Genomic DNA, 13,158 nt, shown 5'->3' on the forward strand with positions numbered 1-13,158 from the left:
AGGGCCTCTCCTCATCTCAATCCGGCCCTCGACAGCGAAGGCTCCGCGCTGAAGGGAAGGCAGGCCCTCTCCTTCCCGCCGGCACAGGGCAGCGGCCTTTGCGGCTCCCCTCTCGCCGGGCAGCCCCCTCTCCTCCTCCTCCTCGCCGGATGCCTTCGGGAGCGGCCACTCGTTGCGCCGCCACCGCCGCCCTGAGGAGCGCGAGCGAGCGAGCGAGCGACCGCCGCCTTCCCGGCCCAGTGGTGCGCGGAGCCCAGGAGGCGGGTCGAGGGCGGAGCGGAGGGCGGGCGAGGCGCTGCCCGGGAGGCTGCGGAGCCGAGCCGGGGCGGAGCCGGAGGAGGAAGATGGTGGAGCGCGAGGCCGGGCGAGCGGCTCCGCGGAAAGCTGCTTTGCAGGTGGGCCGCCCAGCCCCGCGCCGCCGCCGCCGCCTCGGCCTCCGCTGGGCGCCCTGAGTGCGGTGGGCGCCGCGGCTCCCCAGACAGGTAAGGGCCAGGCGGCTTCTCTCGCTCAGGGCGAGGCTCTTCGCTCCAGCCGCAGCCTCGTCGGGGGAACCGGGCGCCGAGGAGGCCGGGCGGGCGGGCGGGCGGGGCGCGCCAGAGATAGATGCGCGTGTCCCTCCCGGTGGGGAAGCAGGCGCCACGGCCCGCCATCCAGGAAGAGCCGCCGGGTCTCCTCAGCAGGAGGACCAGGAGGCAGAGAAGATGCCTCCACGCGAACGGGGACGGGGGTCCTGGAAGGGGGAGGCCGTCCGGGAGGGGATGGCGCGGGGGTTTCTCCGAAGGGCTCCTGGCTAGGAAGCCCGCGGGGGGGGGGGCGCTGCTGGGTCTCCTGGGAAAGACCCCCCACTCAGGAGTCATTGCCGTGAGGTTGATTCTTTGCCGCTCGTTTCTGAGCCCGGCCAGGTGCCGCATCGGAAGGGAAGCCGACCTTCCTCCGTCGAAGCCGCGGATGCGCCTGCAGTGCCCAGCAGCCTCCTCCCGGGGGCGCCCCTCTCCCTCCTTCCCTCTCCCCCTCCCTCTCCTCTCCTGGGCGCTTCCCCGAGCCTCTGTGCTGCTGCTGCGCGGAGGAGGGAGTCGGGCGCCGGGGCTGCAACGGGGAGATTCAGTGAGTGCTTTCTCACCTTTCTTAAAGGCTCATTTTGAGAAGACCTGGCATAGCTCTCTAATGGCTGTAACGTAAGATTTTTAAAAATGCTTATAGACCATATTCTCTTAAAAGCAACGGTACCTACCGCAAAGAATATGAAGGATTGTTGCCTCCTAACAATCCTTCATATTAAATGTATGCAAATGTAAGGGCGATGGGCAGATCAGACATGTGACATAAATTTCTCACCTCAAAGTATGTTGCTTATTTGGGTAGGAATGTGCACGTCCATCAATATGCATTTAGGCATCCCTTTGTTTATGTATTTCCAGAGAGCCATCTACATCATCTCAACAATATCTGAGTCACAGTACCTTACATTCTACTGCACTGCTGTCAAAATGCGAAGCGTTTTTTCTGTGTTTGCAGCCTGTGCGCCTCATACCTCTAGAAGCAGCACACTTACAGTGCCATATTTATTGCAGGCTGAGAAATGGAGAAAAAAAAGTATTGTATTTTTGTTGCTGCATTAACAATAATGCAAAATAGGAACCATTTCTCCTTTGTCTTAAATCTGAAAGTCATTTCAGAAACTTAGTATATCCAGCATATCCCTAGTGGCATTTTTGGGGGGTGTTCTTTGGGGGAAGGTGTGGAGGAGCAGATTTGCATAACATCCTTTCATCTCCATCCCTAAACATATTAAGACCAAAATCCTACGCATGCTTTCTTGGAAATAAGTCCTGTGGGTTTTGCTTATGAGTGAGCAATGACAGGATTGTGCTGCACAGCTGCAGTCCTTCATACACTGATTTTCACATAAGCAGCAGAAACCACAGTGGGGCTTACTTTTGAGTAAATATGAAGCAGATTGGGCTACCGGTATGTATGACCAGTTAAAGAAAGTACAGTTAAATCCAAGGGGGATATTCCCCCTTGGCCATGGCCTCAAATTAAGTCAATCTTTGTAATAATACTGTCCAATATTTGATTGTCTTTTAATTTGAACGTATATACAATGGTATTTTTCTAGAAAAAGGGGTGCTGGAACTCACCATGAACACCTCCCTTGTTCTCTTATAATGGCAATGGTGCCCAACAGAGAGGTGTCGGAACTGAGTTCAGGCGAGTTCCAGCTGAAAAAAGCCCGGAGTATATATTTATTCTAAATAGGCAATCTAGGGTTCCTCATCACCACCTAAAGTCGTGCTGTTAGCCTGTTTTAAAGCACAGAATACTAGCCAATAGTATTCAGAAAATGAATGCAAAACACGAGTACTGTATATATAGCTTTATTTTAGCACTACATTTTCTGTATATGCCTCTGTTGCAGCTAATCCTTCTTTGAGAACAGTTTTGCTTATAAGTTTGAAATCTAGAAAGTAAGTACACGTCAGCATCTTTTTGTCCTGCTGGGTTTGACCTTTAATAACTATGACCAGCAGAATTTGAGCAGGTGACTTTCTTTATGGATTGTAGGTTCTGCATTGGGGAATACTGCTACATTTCTCTTTGTCTCTTAGCTGTAAAAGGTTTAGGAATCCCATCACTAAAAAGTGGGCAAGCTTAATAGAAAGTTGGGTTTTGTTGTGGGAGATATAGACTCAAATACTATGGAGGTAACTGAGTGGCTTTGGGCTAATCATGCTCTGTCTCATGTTAACTTCAGGTGGGGTTTATGATACTACTAGCTGGCCCTGCCACACGACGTTGTGGCTTAGTCTGTTAAATGGGCCCTCAGAGTCCCCCTTCAGACTCCTCCCCCCACCCCCCAGGCTCATCCCTGTGATCGGCCCCATCCTGTCCCAACTCCTCATGACCTTTCCCGCCCCCTCCTCCCCCTACCCCCCACCCAGGGGAGCCCCCACCTCTGTTTGGCCTAGTCTTCAAACCTCTACTTGGCCTAGTTGCTGCAAAGGGCCTGTTTTCAGTTGGTTGCTGTGGAATTTGGAGGCGGGGTTTGTGGGTGTGGGCGAGACTCCATGGGGAGGGAGGAGGTGGAGGAGGAGGAGGAGCTGTGGGAATAATGCCACTTGAGGGCGCTGTTCTTTAGTTCGAGGAAAAACAGGTTTTTACCTGCGCATGTATGAGATGTGAGCAATCCGAGGTGGCACAAACACTTGGGTAGTGGCATGGATCGTTGTGTCCAAATTCCAGGACAATCGGTCAAGCAGTTACCGAGAAAAGTGGAGCCCTTTTTTACATTTATATAGATAGATAGATAGATAGATAGATACAGTACATTATGATGAAGTTTAAAGCCAGGTTGATTGAAAATATCTATTGTGTTTGCTATAAAATGATTGAAGAATGGTTGCATTCATCTGAATTTAAAAGTGCCATAAACACCAGATTTAAACTGGATTGGCCAAGTAATAGTAGTACTGGACATGTATCCTATAATTCATGGAGGTATAATTCCTCTTTTGTAGCTGTTCTAGCTTGCAGCTATATTTTTGTTATGCACTAATGCACCTGGCTTGATTTAAAATAGGAGTAAGGTCTTTTGACTGTTGTTTTGTCTTCAATGTAAAGCCTCACATTTTCGAAAGCTGGTATAGAAAAGATATTTGTAGTTTGAGTCATTGGTTGATTAATTGAAAGATTGCCAGGGGAGGTAGACTCTAAGGAAGAGAGTGCTACTTGAGAGAGTAGAAATGTTTTTCATATTGCGTGCAGAAAATTTATTTTGTATTAGCTCAACATGAATTCTACCGTTTGAAAAATGTACTGTTCTTAAAGCTACGATCCGAAGCATACTTGCTTGAAATCAGTGGGATATCTAAATCAGGTATAGGCAACCTTGACTCTCCAGATGTTTTGGAACTACAGCTCCCATGATCCCTGACCACTGGCCCTGTTAGCTAGGGATCATGGGAGTTGTAGTTCCAAAACATCTGGAGAGCAAAGGTTGCCTATGCCTGATCTAAATGGATGCATTTAATACTGAGTTATAAACTTAAATTTTATGAAGCTTCCAAGTGGTTTTTAAAAAATTGCAAAACCAGCAATAAGTTTTTTTAAGAGCAATAAAATTCATTGGAAAAACCCCTCTAAACTTTCTAAATATGAATATGTAAAGTGGAAGGCAGGGATGTTACTTTTGCTTTTGTAATAATTGTTTTTTTATTTGATGGGATTAAAATAAAATTTAAAAATATGTAATGTATTAAATGGTTAAGGATAAGTATTTAAAGAGCTGAACTGTTTGATCATTGTCATTCTCAGTTCAATCCTTAATTGTCTTTAAACTACATATTGTCTTTAAGCTGCCTCTCTGAAGTCTGATATCTTATAAAAGAAGCCTTAAGAATGAAAGGTGTTGTCTGTGATCCTTCAAGGAAATGTAAAACTAAATACTGTATGGGGAACTGACCAAAAGCAGGCTGGCCAGCATGCCTAGCATGGAAAGGCAGGAGATGAAGGTCTTCCTTCCCCTCAAGGTTTCACAGAAGGTTGTTCTGACTCACAATCACTGAATTAATTTGAACTCTACATTTAATAAATTTCAACAGTGCACCATTGCAACATTTTAGATATAATACCTCTTCATCCTTCCCCTTCCAGTTCCATTCTGTGGCAGTACAAAATGAAATTTCGGTCTCTTCTACATAAACTCAGGCCACATAGTATTACAGAGTTCTTTCTCCACCTTTTTCAAAAAACCAAAATCGTTTCTGTGGGCTGTGGGGGCAGAGCAAGACCAGATGGAAAGGGGGGCTATGCAGCCCTTTCCCATCTGGTCCCCAGAGGACCCCATATGTTTTCTCTCTCATATATATATATATATATATATATATATATATATGGTAGAAGAAGCTTCAAAAGGTTGCTATAGAGCTGAAAAATGATCAGGGGGAGAGGATTTAGCACTCTCTTATTTCCGTCTTTCTCTGCTTAGATTGATTTTGGTTTTAAAAAGAGGAAAAATGCAGAGGTAGAAAGAACCTCATGGAGTTAAACAGACTCTTTAATCAATGCTTGTGTATTTTCTTAAGACTGCAGAAATATCTCAGCCTGCCATTCTTTGTGTTGTGTGATGTACTGCACACAGTTTTGCTGAAACCATACTTGTGCTGGTATGGTTTCCTTCAACCTTCCTCTTGGTTTAGACTACAATTGGTTTCCCTGGCCCTCTCCAGATGTTGATGACTACATCATCCCTGCTGGAAGCAGGAGTCCAACAGCATTGGGAGGGCCATAGTGTACCTGCTTTGATTTAAATAGATCAAGGAACAGGATCTGGGAGACCCTGGAAGCACAAAACTATAAATTTTCTTATTTAGGTGTTTTTTTGTGGTGTTGGCTGTTTGTTTTCAGGAGTTTCACATGAATATATGTGAGGAATCATATATATGTGTATGTATATATACATACAGTTTTATACATTTTATTATGACCTTGTTCAAATGTGATACCAGGTCTTCAAGAAGAACTGAACCCAGAGGGACACTGAAGGCACTCAGATTCTTTTCTTAAACTGGTCCCTTGACCATGATTCATAAAATACTGGCCTGCCAACACCTGGGCTACAAGTTCTTGGTCTGCTAACAATGCACATACTGGCAAGGCTAACTGGTTTTAAATGAAACACCAGGCATGTCTAAAACTGTGTGGGTAAGCCATTCCTGCTTACCCAGAATCTTGTTTCAATCAGGGCCAGACCAAGTTCAGTGTCAGTCTTCGTAAAAAAAAAAAGCTGGAAATGTCAGATTCAGCCACTGGACTAAAATCTATGGGAAACCAAGAGTGTACCATTTGACAACCAATTGATAGGTTTGTGCTTACTGTTGGGTTATAATAATGACTGAAAAGCATTACTAGGCTGTTGGAATGATGACACTTGACTATGACTTGACTGGGTGGACAACATCACTGCTCAAGAGTTGCTTCCTCCAGTGTCTGTAAATACTGCAGTGAAGCAACACCCTCTAGTGCCCATTAATTCTGGCTTCCAGACTAAAATATGTGAGAAAACAAGGGGCTCACACATTAGAGCTCACAGGTTTGGCAGACTCTTAGCAAATACATTCTTGCCAGCCCCTGAGGTGTAACCCATCACAGTTGGGGTCCGCAGGGTTCTGTCCTCAGCCCTTTGTTGTTCAGCATTATAAACAACTTGGATGAAGGTCTTGAGGTGATGCTTGGGAAGTTTATAAAGTTTGACGCTTTCTTATGCTTTTATATGTGCTGGAAGCTGCCCAGGGTAGCTGGGGAAACCTAACCTGACCGGTGGCATATTGGTGTTGCTACTGCTATTATCATCATCATCATCATTAAATTTGCAGATGACACCAACCTGGGAGGGGTAGCTAATGCCACAGAAGACAGAATCAGAATTCAAAATGACCTCAACAGATTGGAGAACTGGGACCAAACTAACAAAATGAATTTCAATAGGGACAAATGTAAAGTTCTGCACTGAGGCAGGAAGAACGAGATGCACAAATATACTGGATTTCCAGTAGTTCATGTGTAAAGGATCTAGGGGGTCTTAGTAGACCACAAGCTTAACATGAGTCAACAGTGTGATGCAGCAGCAAAAAAACTAATGCTATTCTAGGCTGCATCAAGTATAGTGTCCAGGTCAAGGGAAGTAATAGTCCCACTCTATTCTGTCTTGCTCAGACCACACCTAGAATACTGTGTCCAATTCTGGGCACCACAATTTCAGAAGGATGTTGACAAGCTGGAAGGTGTGTAGAGGAGGGCAACCAAGAGGATCAAGGGTCTGGAAACTAAGCCCTACGAGGAGCGCTTGAAGGAGCTGGGTATGTTTAGCCTGGAAAAGATGAGACTGAGAGGAGATGGCATCAGCTGGATAGCTCAGTTGGTTAGAGCATGTTGCTGATAACACCAAGGTTGCAGGTTCATTTCCCATAAGGGACAGCTGCATTTTCCTGCATTGCAGGGGGTTGGACTAGATCAGGGGTGTCCAATTCCCAAGAGACTGTTCTACTTTCAGAATTAAAATCTGGCAGTGATCTACCCCCATTTTTTGGGGTTCGGTTGAGCTTTTTTTTAGGGAGAAGGAAAGGGAGGCATGACCAGCTTTGGTAACCTTTTGGGCGGGGGGAGCACTGCCCAAATACTTTTCTTACGGGGGACAACAGAAACGCATAAAAGCACTCACAAAACTGAATGCCGCACAACCTCCTTTATCCACTCCATTAACCTACCTATCAAGGTTTCTTAAAAATTATATGCCTTCATCCATTGTTAGTGTGACACCTGCATGACCATTTCGGTAACCAACTGTTCGATATCAGGCGAGTTCTGTGTCAGGGCCAGCTTCAGGGAATCCTTAAGGTGCTCATCTGTCATGTTTGAATGTTGCTTACTCTCTGTCATTTTTAAATATGAAAATGCAGATTCATACAGATAAGTAGAACCAAAACATGAGTGTAAAATTTCACTGCATCTTCTCAAATTTGGAAATTTCTGTCTGGGCAGAAACTTCCAAAATTATTCTTCTTCTACACCGGTCCTCAGAAAAATGTCATTTTTCAGAGTTAATATCTCATTTTCAAGAGATATTTTGCACAATGAGTAATTTGCACTGATAATGAATGCATTTTTTTAAATGTCCAAACCAGATTTGAATGGAAATGGCATGTACTCTACAATTAATTCAATTTTTTGGAAGTCACCAAATCTTTTTTCTAACTCAAGAATAACAGAACCAATTTCAGCCACATACTTCTCTGTTTGAAAAACAAAGTCAGGATTTTTTTTCCAGATGGTCCTGCATAATAGGAGTTAATTTGCTGAATTTCATGTGAGGAAAAAAAATGTTTTCCTGACTGAAGCTATTCCATAACTGTTTATGATACATGGAAAGAAAATTAATTTGGCTGTTTGAAATATTTATATATTTAAGCTAAATAAGTTTGGAAAATATAGGCCTGTAAAATTTTCAGCAGCTCCAAAAGTTCAAATGTTATTCACCTAAGGAAAGACTTGGGCTTCCTTTGGCCAACCCTTGGTAAGGAGATAATTTTTTTACTATGAGATGACAAATTATTTTATTATTTTATTAGCAATGGAGAAGGAGAAATAGATGAATAAATTAGTCTGCCTAACAGCCAGTATAAAATTTTATTGTAGAGAAGAAAGGTTTTTAAACTTTTCTATGGAATTACTCTAAAATGTAATGAAAATATTAGCCTCGTTCAGATTACCATATCTTGGTAGGCCAGAGCCTTTTGTTCCTCCCCAGCCCCCTCTCCTTTATTAGCCATGCACAGTAACCTGCATGTCTCCAATTTGAACTACCCCAATGACTTAAACCGCTGTTTGAAGCTGTTTGAAGATCTTGCTTCTGAATCTGATAAACATGGTTTCCTGGTTTGGACAAAATGGATAATTTAAAACTTCTGAGTCAAATTGCTGCATGCTGCAAAAAGAGGAGAGAAGTGTGAATGGCCATAAGGCTCAAGCTGAGATACATTTTGAGTGGGGCTGTCCTATTTGAGCATTTTGTGTCTGTACACATGGAAAGCAAGTACTCTACAGTGGTCCCTTGGGTCTCAAACACACCGTATTTTTCGCGCCATAGGACGCACCTGACCATAGGACGCACCTAGTTTTTTAGAGAAGGGAAACGAGAAAAAATATTTTGCTTTCTTGAATTGTCCTAGACATAGCAGCCAACTCCTAGAGGCCTAGGTGCCTTTGTCCCTCATTAAATATTTGAGGAAGCTTCTTTAGCGAAGGGGGGGAAGCTCATTTTTTTTTTAGTATCAGCTCAAAGTTGTGCAGCTTTTTTTGCAAATGGGAAAAGCCCCATTTTGGGGGGGGGCAGCTCAGAGTTGTGCATCTTTTTTGCAAAAGGGGAAAGCTCCATTTTTTAGGATCAGCTCAAAGTTGTTGAGTTTCTGTGCAAGGGGGAAAATCCTGTTTTTATGGGGTTCAACTCACAGTTCTGCAGCTTCTCTAGGAAAGGAAAGGGAGACATTTCTACAGTTTTCAGACAGATAATTTAATCAGCCAGTCACATGTTGCTGGAGAAATACTCAGCCTCCCTCTGCAGACAACAATTGAGGCCTGGGCAAGGGACCTGGGTGGGAGCTAGCTCCCTTATCTCCCTCCCCGATCTCTGGGAACGAGCAACGGGAGCTCACCCCGTCGCAGGGATTCGAACCGCCGACCTTCTGATCCGCAAGCCCTAGGCTCTGTGGTTTAACCCACAGTGCCACCTGCGTCCCTTGTACCATGTAGATATGCTTATTAAAGAACATACTCATGTAGCGGACCTGAGGTTTTTTTTAATATTCCTTTTACTTTAAAAGCTACATTTCATACATACACAACATAATTAGAATTCAAAGTTGATGGTAAATATATGGTTAGTGGGAGGCAACGTGAGTCATTCATGTTGAATTTTCAATTATTATTATTTTTCAAATAATATTTATAAATTTTCAAACATTTCAACACAAAAACAAAATCAAAAATGCAAAAAATAAAACATAATCAAAAAAGAAAAGAAAGAGAAGAAAAAGCATATCAATTCTTACATTAACTTGACATTGTGGACTTCCTCGATTCCCCCCACACTGGGTCCATTTATTAAATCTAAGTTAAGCAATCTTTATCATCTTAAATCATTCTAACACAATTTTTCCATTACAGGTAGGTAGCCGTGTTGGTCTGAGTCGAAGCAAAATAAAAAAATTCCTTCAGTAGCACCTTAAAGACCAACTAAGTTTATATTTTGGTATGAGCTTTCGTGTGCATGCACACTTCTTCAGATGTATCAGATATAAACTTAGTTGGTCTTTAAGGTGCTACTGAAGGAATTTTTTAAATTTTTCCATTATTTCACAACCAATTCTAATCTACACACACACACATTTTTTTTGACAATCCTCAACCTATAATTCATTAATTAATCCAAATCTAGATTTATTTTCCCATCCCTCTCCAATTCTTCCTTCAGCCTCTCAATTTATACCCAATTTTTTTTCCATACCTTCCAATATTTTTTCTTCTATCATAATAACCTTTAACCCAGGCATCCCCAAACTGCGGCCCTCCAGATGTTTTGGGCTACAACTCCCATGATCCCTAGCTAGCAGGACCAATGGTCAGGGAAGATGGGAATTGTAGTCAAAAACATCTGGAGGGCCGAAGTTTGGGGATGCCTGCTTTAACCTCATTTATCTAATTCTACCCCCCTTCCCCTGGACTCCAGATCTCCCAGATGTATCAACCAGCTCCATAAATCGTTCCAGTTTCGGACCATCTTAATCAATCAGAAAATAACCCATTGTTGCTCCTCACCCTATACCCACTCTTTTGCCACTTATCCACCACTCTCCCTTCTTTGTCCCCTGCTGCCCCCCAATTTTCTAACTCTCCGGCTGCAGGCAAGTTAACTGCATCGCCTTTCTCTCAATGGGGGAGACTGACTTACTGTTTAGATCTCCTCCCGTGGCCAATTCTTTTCAATTAATTTTTTTTAAAATTATTTCTGTTACTCATGGTGTCCAATTTCTTCAAATCCTTTTTTTTAAATCCACCGCTCCTCCGCTGCTGGGACGGGGCTTCGCTCTGTGAGGGTAGTGGTATATTAAAAAATGGCGCCCCGCCCGCGACTCTCATTCCACTCGCTCCAGAGCTCTTAAAAAGAGCTTGCCGGGGAGCAGAGGAGTCGCTTTGGGGCGCAGCCAAGTTCTCACGCCCCCAGAAAGCTCAATCTGGGGTTCTTCTGGGGGGGGCGTGTTGCTCTTGTGGCTCCTCCCCTCCCTCACAGAGCCAGGAACATCGGAGCTCGAGGATTCCTCGCTGATCAGCACTGGCGGTAGACCGGAAGTGTGAATTTTCAATTTCAAGTTTGGTGCAAAAAATCAAAGAATATGAATTCACTGCATTGCCCCATTGAATAAAAGTATCTGTGCAGTTTTTGGTTGCCATCTGAACAGTTTTACCAATGAATAAACATTTATATTAACTAATTATATCATTTTCAATGCAGTAAAATGAATATTTTCATATTTTAAATGAAAATTCTCTAATATTCTCATTAATCGAGAATATTCTCCAAAAGATTATTCTCGAGAATTAAACATCACTAGGTGGTAGCAACAATCTCTTATATTTTCCTTGGCAATCATGTTACAGACCAACTCACTGTTCCTAGAATTTGGTGCAAACTCCAAGTTTCTGTGTCTCTCCAGCTAATATGAAAACATAGGCAGGATTGATGTATGTTCAAATATTATGGTTATCTAGGGCAGTGGTCCTCAACCTTGGGCCTCCAGATGTTTTTGGCCTACAACTCCCATGATCCCTAGCTAGCAGGACCAGTGGTCAGGGATGATGGGAATTTTAGTCTCAGAACATCTGGAGGCCCAAGGTTGAGGACCACTGATCTAGGGTTACCTGCCAACCACTTGGTGGTGGTGTTTGCTTAGCATCTCTTTGCTTAGCATCTTGCCTGACTGAATACAATAGTGTTTGGGGGCTTTAATAATTAGTTAGAAATAGTTGGCTCCTTGCACACACTGGCTGTGATGAACACCTGGTCTTCTGGTCACTTTCTACAGATGCTGGAGACAGTTGCAACAGCTTTTTATACATAGCAGTGCTGAGTTATGATGATTTTTCATCAGCAAAGAAACTTAGGTATCTGGTAGAGTTTTAGGATGAGAAGTTGCAGGTGTGGCTGAGTGAGAGCAAGAGAGTATTTATTTCCCCCATATAGAAAATCCACTCTTTCTTCTGAAGCAGGAATTATAAAGCATAGTGGAGAGTGTGATTAAAAAGGGTAAAATATTATAGCAGAATATACAGGCCAAACTACTACAAGAAACAAATTGAGATCTTTACTGGATAGCATAAATGGCCCTTTGTAGCTGATATTTTGGGGCTATTTGATTAAACTAATCACATTTTTTAAAAAACCTTTTATTCCAAAGCATTTGTGATATTATTTCCACTGTCTTTTTCCAATTATCTCTCCATCCCTGCATCATGTAATTTATCTCTTGCCTTCCTCCTTGTCTCTTGTGGTGATTTAACGTTTGTAGTTTCAATATACTGTATTCACTTTCACAGCTGGCGTTGATGGGGTCTTGATCCGACATGATCAGATGGATGCTCGAGTTACTGACCCTGGATGGGTTTTTAGGATTGGTCTCACCAGAACAGCCTGAGAGGGGGATTTAGCATATTAAAATTTGTATCTTCTTGTAGGTATTGCAATGAATGGTGCTTGCAACTGCTGTTCTGTGTGTATCCATGTTTGCCTACCCAGGTTCCCTTTTCTCCTAGTGTGGCCCTTTGATAGGGCCCAAGAAAAAAGAAAAACATGAAGGAGGGCGATGACTTTGTAAATTTGTGAAGAAGTTACAGAGCTGTTAGAAAGGTGTTCGGAAGGTTACAAAACACAGCCTCAAGCAGAAGGTTACAAACACAGCCTCAAGCCACTTCATGGCTTTTTTTTTAATTTCTTGCGTTCCAACAAAACAGATTAAAGGCACTGTAATTTGCCTAAGAAAATAGTTAGCAGCTGGTGCACTTTCAAAAGAAATACATGTCTCACAACTGACATCATTCTGACTTAAATATTCTGTTTTTTCTGTTTTTTTCTGTTTACATTTTCACTAATTTCTTTCTTTAGGCACTCACTGAGAAATGCCCCACAAGCACTGAGTGCATTAGCATTGCTAGAGTAATGAATAGGCCCTCCGAATGGCAGCTGAGATTGTGCTTTTAAGCGATGACATCCAAACCACTGGAGTGGAAACTGGTAAAAGGAAAGGACATTGTTTTCTGTGTTCATTCTGCTTCAAGTTAAGGGGTTTCCCCCACCCCTCTGCTACTGTTTACAAACTTGGGAACTGGTCAACAATGGCATAGAGCAGATTGAAGCATTAAGAAAAAATACTGTATGTGGTATATCCTTCCTGAAACCATATGGTCAAAATCCTTTGCACATGGAAAGCTATCCCAGTTTTGTCTCTGGTGTTCTTTTTTATGTATGGGGAAGTTTTTATTTAGGAGAGCATTCAAATATGCAACATCCCATTGGCAGAATAGGATGCCAGGATGGAGCAAAGGAAGTTC

The 13,158-nt window shown here is 43.1% G+C and overlaps 1 protein-coding gene across 4 annotated transcripts in view; it reads left to right on the forward strand.

The window, feature by feature from the left end:
* The first annotated feature begins 327 nt into the window (after positions 1–327).
* Positions 328–13,158, forward strand: part of APBA1 (amyloid beta precursor protein binding family A member 1) — a 74,861-nt gene continuing 62,030 nt past the window's right edge. For all 4 annotated transcript variants that reach the window (XM_035099645.2, XM_035099648.2, XM_035099649.2 and 1 more), the window contains exon 1: positions 328–482. The gene's annotated coding sequence lies outside the window, so the exon portion shown is untranslated. The remainder of the gene's footprint in view (positions 483–13,158) is intronic.

The sequence above is a fragment of the Zootoca vivipara genome, chromosome 11, assembly GCF_963506605.1.
Source record: "Zootoca vivipara chromosome 11, rZooViv1.1, whole genome shotgun sequence".
Lineage (NCBI taxonomy): Eukaryota > Metazoa > Chordata > Lepidosauria > Squamata > Lacertidae > Zootoca > Zootoca vivipara.